We start from the raw sequence: 10,223 nt of genomic DNA on the forward strand, positions 1-10,223 counted from the left end.
GAGCACAGCCCTCCAGGTAGCCTCTAATAACCAATGGGAAATGGTATGTGAGCTGAAATCTATTTGCTGTTGGTACTGTAGGGCTTGCTTAGGATTCTCTTCAATTGCCACTCTCCAACACAGTCAAAGCTGTTGAAGTTTTATCCCAAGTAGTGCTGGGACTGCCCCACTTCTGAACTCTGTCTAGCGGCCTCTGAAGAGGGCGTCGTGAGAACTTCCCGGGGGCAGAATTGGATCTTGCAGATGGTGCCACTGACACTTGATCACCTGGAAGCTGTCCAGCGCCATCCCTCGGTGTTCCTCAGCTTGGCCTCTCTTATTTTGGCAGGCTGAGCCCTCTCCTGACCCCATCAAGCCAGATGTATTTGCCCCCACTTGAAACTTTCAGCTCAAGCTTTGCACTTCAGTGGGTTGCCTATTCTCTCCTCTCTCTGTCCATTTTCTTCCACACACTCATCCACTTCATCATCAAATCCCACTTCTTCCATGAAGCCTGCACACTCACCACTCACAGAGAGTCATCTTCTAGTGCTTGAAGATACATCGTCTTGTAGAGTTCTTTCATCTGTTTGGCTTTTCTCCCTCAAAACTGTAATAAGCTCTGTGAGGACAGAAACTAGATCTTCCACCCCCCCCTCACTTCTTTTCATGGCGCCAATGACACCACATGTTCTAGTGGATTGATTTAGCGAGTTTATCACCATTTTACAACTGGGGAAACAGGCAAACCGTAAGGCAAGTGGTGCCCACAGTCCTGTGACTAAGAGGGAGAAACGCCAAACCTCCACTGGCTGCGTGCGGTTGTCACTTCTCCTAGAATTGTGTCTATGGGATTGGCTATGGCATCTTGGCCACAGATGACCAAGCAATAATTGAGGGCACTGCGTATGACAAGAGATCGGAACCCATCTGGCATTTTATTTCAGCTTCTGGTGGGCGGATTCCAGATGGATGTGAAATGGGCACACCCAGGATGGATGTGATCTCAGTAAGGACTTTAAGTGACTGACAGAAGGTCAGAACCCTGACAGGGCATTTAGTCTCTGACCCACTTTGGCAAGCTCCTAAGTAGTGCTATCTTTATGACCTCCTTTTTTCCTTTTCTTCACTACTTCTTCCTTCCTTCCTCCCTTCCCCCCTCCCTCTTTTCTCTTCCTTCCTTCCTTCCTTCCTTCCTTCCTTCCTTCCTTCCTTCCTTCCTTTTTTTTTTTCTTTTCCTAAGCAAAAGGGCTTCTCTGGCTTTATGAAAAAGAAATAAATATCTTAGCAGGAATCTGGAAAGTTATCAGTAGAAGCAGCAACTTGCCATCTCAAAAGTCTGCCTTGCCCCGTGCCTTGTGTGTGTATGTATGTATGTTTGTGTGGAGATATATATATATATATATATATATATATATATATATATGTGTGTGTGTGTGTACACACACACACACACACACACATATATATTATGTTTTGTTTGCTCTTTTTTTTAAGACCCCCATTGCCACCCTAGTTATTTTCCATAGGCTACTATAGCTCACCCTCTACGCATTGCTTTGGCTGAATATTATGGTTTGTTTTGCACCAACACGTTATAGCATTCCCTTGAGGAAGGCTGAGAAATCCAAGTTACTCATGGAACTTAGAGAGTGAAGGACATAATCTTTCCTCTTCTTCATGAGTTAGATTTTCTGGTCACTTGACACAATGGTTTGTTTTGTTTTGTTTTGTTTTGTTTTTTAACTACAGTTTAAGGTAAAGGGTATTGCATTCAGATCCTGCAGGTAATCCCAGGACTGGCTTCCTGTATCTTTAGCTGTGTGACTAAGACATGTTCCTAACTTCTCTGGCCCAAGCTTCTTCATGTGCCCATTCCCAAGTGACTGAGAGGAACCAGTGGAATCCTCTGAACAAGGCACCTTGTTCCCGAGAGCCACGCTTGCCCCCTGAGGTTCAGAGTGTCACTGGATGAATAGACTTGTTGCTGGCATGGATTAATAATTCACTTCTGACATTTAATACAAACCAGGCATCACTTTTTTTAATTTTTTTTTTTTTGGCACTGCATTACAGTCGTGTTATTCTTTCCATTAAGTTTTATGAGGCTTAGGTGTTCGTGGCCCACGGAGAGGTGGATTTATAGATCATGAGGCCTGCAAAGGACTTTATAGATCAACTCGAATCCAGCCCTCTCATTTTAGGCATGGAAAATTAAAGGTAAACAGGGGTGAAATGATTTGTTCAGCAAACTGGAACATAATAATATAATAGCCATTTTTATTTTCGAGGCACCTCTATGCACCAGACACTTAGCTCTAGAAACCACATGCTAAACATTGTTCTAGACACTTAACACGTGCACTGCCTGAGCTCACGCCACCCTAAAGTGGCAAAGGGGGGAATCAACCTGAGGTCTGTCTCTTTTCACAGCTCTTACTCCTTCTACACGGGACTCCTCCAAAGCCAAACTCCATTTCCATTGCACCACAGTAAACCTCTGGTCTGGCCCAAGTGGTCTTTGGAATGGAAGGCTTTTCAACCACTGAAAGAAACAACTCCCTTTTTTCTTTTAACAGAGTGGCCAAAAGCCAACATCTTTTCCCTAAGTGTCACCGAGAACATGATTTTGAGGCTTGGGGTTTTTCATACTTGAGACCAGATTTGGAAGGGAGGGCTGGAGCATAGCAGCAGACAGATGTATAGGAAATCAAGATCCCTGTCCTACTGTACAAAACCTAATGAGCTGGGAACCTCCCCTGCCTTGCCTGACATATCAGACTTCAAGAAAGATACACTCAAATGAGGGAGAATGCAGAGAAAAACAATTTCAAGGAGGTTTGAGGATCACTACAAGGGACACTAGAAAAAGTCAAACGAAAAGTTTTCTATAGACCAGAAAGAAAAAAAAAAAAAGGATGAAAAAGAATTAGTCACAACCTATACAAATCACTGAAGGTAAATGAGAAAGATTACTTTGCCAAATCTAGAAATTTCATTCATTCAGTCAGTCATCCAATATATATATATTTTTTCTGAGAGAGAGAGAGAGAGAAAGCGTGAGCAGGGGAGGTACACAGTTGGCGACGGGCAGAGGATCCAAAGTGGGCTCCAAGCTGACAGCAGAGAGCTCGATGCGAGGCTCAAACTAATGAACCACAAGATCACGACCTGAGCCAAAGTCAGACACTCAACCGACTGAGCCACCCAGGTGCCCCAGCCATTGAACATTTATTGAGCATCTACATTAATTGCAGAACCGACAGCTGGGGACGACAGCAATACAAAAATGTATATAATGTACATAAAGCATGAGCTTTTCCGTAACGAGCTTATATGTTCAGCAGTGAAAGACAACAGATGGCCGTACACAGCTCAGAGGCATCCCTCGCACTTCTTTCTTTTAGATGGAGATACGCTTGTGGGGTTTTCGTGAGTTATCAGGGAGGAACAAGACAACAGAGAAGAGTAAAAGTCACTCTGGGAAGTCTGGAGGGCTGTACCTGACCTCCAAGGCTGACACTAGGAAGACAAGTTGTCCTCGACAGAAGATCCACTCAAAGATGAACTTCTGGACAAAAGACTTCTATGACAGTGCCGATTCCCTCTTCAAGTCTGGTCTACCTCTGTGCGAACAGCACTCTTGTAGGTACCCGAACCCGTGCCTTCCCTTTGCAGGAAAACGTGACCGTGCGACAAGCCGGTGGCTGTGGGCCTGACTCAGTGACATCCACCGGTCCCCTGCAGGCTGTAAGATAGTGTGCAGCTCTTCTGGACTCTGCTTCTCGAACCTCACGCTCAGCAATGCCAGCGTTTGTGACTGGCAGATGGCAGTTCCTCGTTTATTACTTTTGGAGTGTGTGAAGACTGGGGGCAGGGGCCTGGGCAGAAACCACCTTCTAGATCAGAGGCAGGAGACCAGGTACCGGTCACATGAAAGTGTTGGTTTCTCCCGGGCATCTCAAGTTGCACAATGATGAGCACTGGGGAAGACGCTTTACTGTCATCACCCCGATGGCTCGCCAGCTGCTCTCTGAGAGAGGAGGTGGAAAAAGGTGCTGCCCAGATCCACGACTGGTGTCATGGAAGGCATTGCAGACCTGCTCAAGTGACACTCAAACAAGTAAGGAATCTGATGAACCTCTGAGCTCAGGCCGAACGCACAGGTCCCTTCTTACAGACCACGTCGGACGTCCCCAGGGGGCTTTGCCTCCAGCTTTCTTTGGGTGGCTTGTTTCTCAGGCGAAGCACCCAGAGGAAACCCTGCCCCTCTCCCCCACCTCCCCATGCAGGGTGAGTGCAGCATGATTCCCGATTCCTCTCTGAGCTGCCTCCCTCCCTCATCAATTCTAGCTGGTAGAGAGAAGGCCCCGGGCCAAGGACCCTTGCACTGAGGGCAAACACGTTCCTGTTATTTGACTGACTCCTTTTCCAGCTTTGTCCCTTCGGGAGCCGAAGTCCTAGATGGTGGGGAAGCACCAAGAAGCAACCTTTGCCTTTCATCTGGGGGACACGTAATGAAGTGATAATGAACAAATAACTCAACCCACCATCCCTGTCGATCCTATCCCCTCCCTAACTCCCCACCATATAGAGGAGAGAAGAACTTCTATGCAGGAATTGGAATGAACGAGTCGCTCAGAGTACGAATGGGGAGAACTTTCCATGGCCACTTCTTCTTCTTCGTATTTGCAATTGCAGCCCCTCCTTCTGATATCATGTATACGAAGGGGAGGGCAAAGCTAGCTGTGTGGACGCTGTGGCCCAACCCACACCTGACTCCCGAATGGAGTGTATGAAAACAACCAGAGCACTACCAGTTATCGCCATCCGGGTTTCTGGGGGCCCTGACATTTTCGTGTACTAAGAGAAGCGCAGTAATGCCGTGACTGAGAGCTTGGGCCCAGTAGCCAGACCCCCTAGGTTCGAATCTCAGCTCCATCACTTACCAGCTCTGTAGCCGTGGACAAATTACTCAAATTCCCTATGGCTTAAAAGAGGGATAATACCAGCACCACTTCATAAGGTTGGCGTACGGATTAAACAAGGTGAGTATATAGGAAACAGAAGGTCCCGGTGCGGGCACATGGCTAGCGCTCAGTTCGTATTTACTATTGTTACTAATTGTGGTGATCGTTATCTCAGAACTATACAACGCACTGCAAAGAAACCAGTGCAGAAGGTACAAGAGCTCTCTCTAACTGTCAAGAAAGGTTGTGGGGAAGAAAGACGAACTTAGAGGCACCTCCAGAGGACCCTGGCAATGACACCAGAGCAAACGGGAATAGTCTCTCCCGGCTGGAGTTTTGCAGTTAACCTATACTCTCAAGTGCTGCAGATTCGAGGAAGAGTTTTGGGGCCTGAGTTTTGCAAATCACCTCCTCGGTGACTCAGCCCTCCCCACCCACCTAGGACCTGTCTGCCCACACTTGCACTTAGGAGGGCCACTTGCCTTGGGTGGACACACCCAGGCAGCCAGTGCACAGCACTCGGGAAGGTCTGGCTTCGGGATGTTCTTTTCCCCCACGACACCCTCCCCTCGTTCCTCGCTTGCCTCCCCCATGTCTGAGTCTCACTGGGCAGACGATCCCTGGGTAGGCAGGACCTGTCCCAGGTGTGGGCAACTCCAGACTTGGCGAGCTCTATGGCGAGGAGGCACGGTTTGCTATTTCCAGTGTGGCTTTCCCATCAGACATCGGGCTTCCCCATCAGAAGGCTTGCCCCTTCAGGGGCTGCAGGAGACCCACAGAGAAGGCAAGAATCTTCTGTGAAGCTCTTCAGCTTCTCTTCCAGCTGCCACCACCTTCACCTTCCAGAAGCAGGGGGGTCAGGAGGGTGCTCAAGGAATCCAACCTCGGAGTAGCATCTCCAAAATAACCGGACCTCCAAGTGGGCTGCTGCTGGGGAGTGTTTTATTTTGAGGCTTAAATTTAGGGGTTGGAGTCATCATCTGCCTGGCTCCCACTCCCTTCTTGGCCCAAGAAGCTAGTAACCCTGTCCTCAGACAGACGTACCCAGCCACAGCAAGCAGCCACCAAAACCACAAACAGACGGGTGATCTCCCTGTTTGGGGCAGACCAAATAAGAACCCCGTGGTGGGCAGCTGACTGGCCAAGCGCCCTTCTCCGCCCTGCCCTGAGCAAAACAGCCATCTCCACTGTTACCATAAACACACAGATGTATTTGCATCCTATGCATGTTGTCCAGCATGCTTCTGTACACAAGACAAAGTTATTTCTATATCTGGATATTCATTTCAGTTCAACAGTTACCAGTAGCTAGGACCAACCCTCGGATCTGGGACCACCAAAGAAAAGAAAGAAAGAAAAGAAAAAGAAAGAAAGAAAGAAAGAAAGAGAAAGAAAGAAAGGAAGGAAGGAAGGAAGGAAGGAAGGAAGGAAGAAAGAAAAAGAAAGAAAGAGAAAGAAAGAAAGAGAAAGAAAGAAAGAAAGAGAAAGAAAGAAAGGAAGAAAGAAAGAAAGAGAAAGAAAGGAAGGAAGGAAGGAAGGAAGGAAGGAAGGAAGGAAGGAAGGAAGAAAGAAAGAAAAAGAAAGAATGTTATACAATCCCTGATGTCAGAGGGCTCCCACAGTGCTGAAGAGGACGGGTAATAGAAGATAGGATGGTTTTGGGTTTTCCCCTTTTTTAGAAGTGTGGCCCCAAAAGATAAAAAGGCCTCCCTGCATGGTTTTATCGTGGGGTTTTAAGGCTAATTAACTGGGGCCCTATGAGAACCAGATACCACATAATCAGAGGTGAGGTTACTGGAATGGCTGCCATCTTATGACACCAGATTCTCAACGTGGGATGGCTCTACCCACCACCACCACCAATTTGGCAAAGCCTGGAGGCATTTTTGGTTGTCACAACTCCGGGAGGGCAGGTGCACTACCAGAATCCAGCATGTGGAAGCCAGAGATACACGGTCGCCCATTAGCTAGGAAACCATATAATACTACATACACCGTGAGCTAGCTAGTCAGGGGTGAGGAACCGTGGCCTTCTGACAATGGGCCCCCCCAGTGCCTAAACTACCTGGTGCACCGAGGAGGCATGGGATAGACGTTTGCTGAATACACTGTCTAGTTGACTAACATATTAGAGAGCAGGTAAATTAATAGCAGGGTAACAGAAATACACACACCTTTTTCATTCTGTTTTTTTCACGTATTCAAATCCTATCTTGTCCCTATTGCCACTTCCTCTCCTCCATGGATTCTTCCAGTCTCCTTTGCTCAGCTCAGCATTTCGGTCTCAGCTCAGAAATGCTGTTAGCCTCACAGTCTAAAATGGCCCGGCTATCGATCAGTGCTATATGCTTTATCTGTAGCACCCCGAGGTTCTTGGCTGTAAGTGCCAGCCTCAGACACGTAATTCCTCTGTAGTACCCAGCATAGTGTGGGACCCACAGAAAACACCTGATCAATTCTTAAGGACGGACCAGCAATATTCACGTTACGTGTAGACACATGGGCTCCGACACATACATACTTAGAAGCACACCCACAATGGATGCATGCCCACATCTAGCAAGCAAGGGTCAAATATATAGCTTGTCTTGGTACTTCACATATTGGAGAGATCAAGAAGTGTAGAGCAGAGGAATATTTTAAAAAAAAAATTTTTTTAACGTTTATTTATTTTTGAGACAGAGAGAGACAGAGCATGAATGGGGGAGGGTCAGAGAGAGGGAGACACAGAATCGGAAACAGGCTCCAGGCTCCGAGCTGTCAGCACAGAGCCCGACGCGGGGCTCGAACTCACAGACCACGAGATCGTGACCTGAGCCGAAGTCGGCCGCTCAACTGACTGAGCCACCCAGGCGCCCCGAGCAGAGGAATATTAAATATTTCTCTCCAAAGCACACATTTTTGGAAACAGACATCAATGTAATCAGGCACTCGATTAAGGAGTTGTAAGGATGTGAATTCATTTATGTAAGATGCTTGCGAAGTTTTTGACTTCTAATCACATGAAGCTATACATTTATTGGTAGAAAAGTATATAGACACTTCGTCAAAATATACACCATGCGTCAACTGGTAGAACATTTGCACATTTGAAATCCTGACTATCCTAGAAAATTTGGCATGCACCATCATTTTATCCACGCCAAGCCAGATTCCACAACCACAGACTAGGAAACACCCCTTCCTAACTCTGCCGGATTGGTCTGGCTTCCCAAACCCTTGATGGCCAGCTTTGGGGGAGTACACTTTAAAAAAATTTTTTTACGTTTATTTATTATTGAAAGACAGAGTCAGAGCATGAGCAGGGGAGGGGCAGAGAGAGAGGGAGACACAGAATCCGAAGCAGGCTCCAGGCTCCAAGGTGTCAGCACAGAGCCTGAAGCAGGGCTTGAACCCACAAACCGCGAGATCGTGACCTGAGCCAAAGTCAGACACTTAACCGACTGAGCCACCCAGGTGCCCCTGGGGGAGCACATTTTTTAAAGAAAATATCTCAACTTGCTCAGCGGGTGAAAAGTGGGGTTGGAATTTAAGGTAGGAGGCACTAGTCTACCCTGATGATTCTAAAGAACACTAGTGTGCTTCCCATTCAAGCAGGGACACAAAGGAAATTGACTCATCTGCTTCTCACTGTGCAATCCCCCAGAATTTCTTTCTGAAGCAAAAAAGATCCCCTTTGAGAAACATGCTTTGTCTGTCAGCATCTGCCACCTGCTTCATCTCTTCTTTCACAAGAGTCACTTCCTTTTTAGACTCTGGGTGGAGTTGGCTGAAACAGAGGTGCTGGGGAAACACAGCTCAGCCCTAGCTGAGCCCAAGCCCCAACCCAGCCTCAGCCCCAGCCCAGCCCTCAGCCTCAGCACAGCCCCAACCTCAGCCCAGACCGAGCCCAGCCCCAGACTCAGCCCCAGCACAGCCCAGCCCCAGACCTAGCCCCAGACCCAGCCCCAGCCCCAGCCCCAGCCCAGCATCAGCCCCAGCCCAGCCCTCAGCCTCAGCACAGCCCCAACCCCAGGCCAGACCCAGCCCAGCCCCAGACTCAGCCCCAGCCCCAGCCCTAGCCCCAGCCCCAGCCCCAGCCCTAGCCCCAGCCCAGCCTCAGCCCCAGCCCCAGCCCCAGCCCCAGCCCCAGCCCCAGCCCCAGCCCCAGCCCAGCCTCAGCCCCAGCCCAGCCCTCAGCCTCAGCACAGCCCCAACCCCAGCCCAGACCCAGCCCAGCCTCAGCCCCAGCCCAGCCCTCAGCCTCAGCACAGCCCCAACCCCAGCCCAGACCCAGCCCAGCCCCAGCCCCAGCCCCAGCCCACACCCAGCCCCAGCCAGGACCTAGTGATGGGGAGATACAGCACCAGCCCACCTCTACTCTGTCAGGGAACCCCAGCTTGGAACCATCAGCCTGGACACTGCAAACTGATCTCAAATCCCACCTGGGAGACTGCTCCACTCTGCCTTTCAGTTTAAGATCCTTGACTTTTGTAGAAACCCATGTCAGCCTGCCACCCGGGTCCTCAAGACTTTCCCTCTCTGGGGCACGTACAGTCTGCTAAACAAACACTGAAGGTTTCCAGAGAGCATGTGAGGAGGGGCTTTCTGGGTCAACGCATCCAAAATGCTGGCAGAGTTGGGGTGAGGGCTTCCGCAGGCAGGCCCTCTTTTTTCATTTTCAGGCAGAGGACATTGCCCTAACTTGTCTCTTAGACAAGGAACAGCCTCTCCCTTTTTTCCAAGCCTGCAAATGAGAGCATGTCTAGAAGGGCAGCTGGACGCTGATAAGGGAATTGACTTATTTTAGTCACAAATAACTAGGTTGGCATCTCTTGACAGCTGTGGCCAAGCCTAGGGAGAGACAGTCCAGGGTAGGGCAGGGTAGAGCAGCCAGGAGTCCACAGCCTGCCAGGCGGAGCGAGAAAGCCATTCACACCAGGCTTCACGTTAGCTGGTCACAAGGGATGGGGAGGATATGGGAACGACATACGCATGCAATTTCCAAAGCAGTGAATCAAAGGGGCGTTAGCATTGGAGTCCAACACGGGGTGGGGGGGGGGTGTTAGACAATGGGAAATCCCAGCTCCACCATTTACTAGCTGTGTGTCCTTGGGCAAGTCATAACACCTCCCTGAGTCTCAGTTTCCTGATCTAGAAAATGGGGTTAACTAAACATATTTAGCACGTCATGAGGCTTCCATAGAATAATCTATTCAAACCCCCTGGCAGAATGCCTAGCACAAAGCCAGTGCTCAGTAAATGCATTTCCTGGGACTTAGAACCCCACTTTGC

At 49.0% G+C, this 10,223-nt stretch overlaps 1 protein-coding gene across 15 annotated transcripts in view; it reads right to left on the reverse strand.

The window, feature by feature from the left end:
* The window catches only part of CD44 (CD44 molecule (Indian blood group)), an 89,514-nt gene that overhangs the window by 75,890 nt on the left and 3,401 nt on the right, over positions 1–10,223 (reverse strand). The window lies entirely within an intron of this gene.

The sequence above is a fragment of the Panthera pardus genome, unplaced genomic scaffold (assembly GCF_024362965.1).
Source record: "Panthera pardus isolate Hobbes unplaced genomic scaffold, ASM2436296v1 HiC_scaffold_12, whole genome shotgun sequence".
In the NCBI taxonomy this organism is placed as follows: Eukaryota; Metazoa; Chordata; class Mammalia; order Carnivora; family Felidae; genus Panthera; species Panthera pardus.